The sequence below is a fragment of the Myotis brandtii genome, unplaced genomic scaffold (assembly GCF_000412655.1).
Source record: "Myotis brandtii unplaced genomic scaffold, ASM41265v1 scaffold120, whole genome shotgun sequence".
NCBI classification, from domain to species: domain Eukaryota; kingdom Metazoa; phylum Chordata; class Mammalia; order Chiroptera; family Vespertilionidae; genus Myotis; species Myotis brandtii.
In genome coordinates this window covers 697,920-698,152 of record NW_005354174.1, presented here as the reverse complement: position 1 = coordinate 698,152, position 233 = coordinate 697,920, and positions in this window count along the sequence as shown.

Genomic DNA, 233 nt, shown 5'->3' with positions numbered 1-233 from the left:
GTCTCCCCCCCACTCTCTCCGGCCTGGGGATGCAGAATGGTTTACAGAGGGACCGCGAGCCGCTGATTGGTCGCAGGCCGCGGTGACGTCGGCGGGCGCTGCATTAAGGCGAGGGGGCTTCTAGAGCTCAGCCAACAGCCAGGAGCAGTGACCCAGCCGCCGGAGCCGGGGAGAGACGCGCCGGGACGGCGGACTGAGCCAGGAGACCAGGGACAGAGGGACGCTTGTCCAGG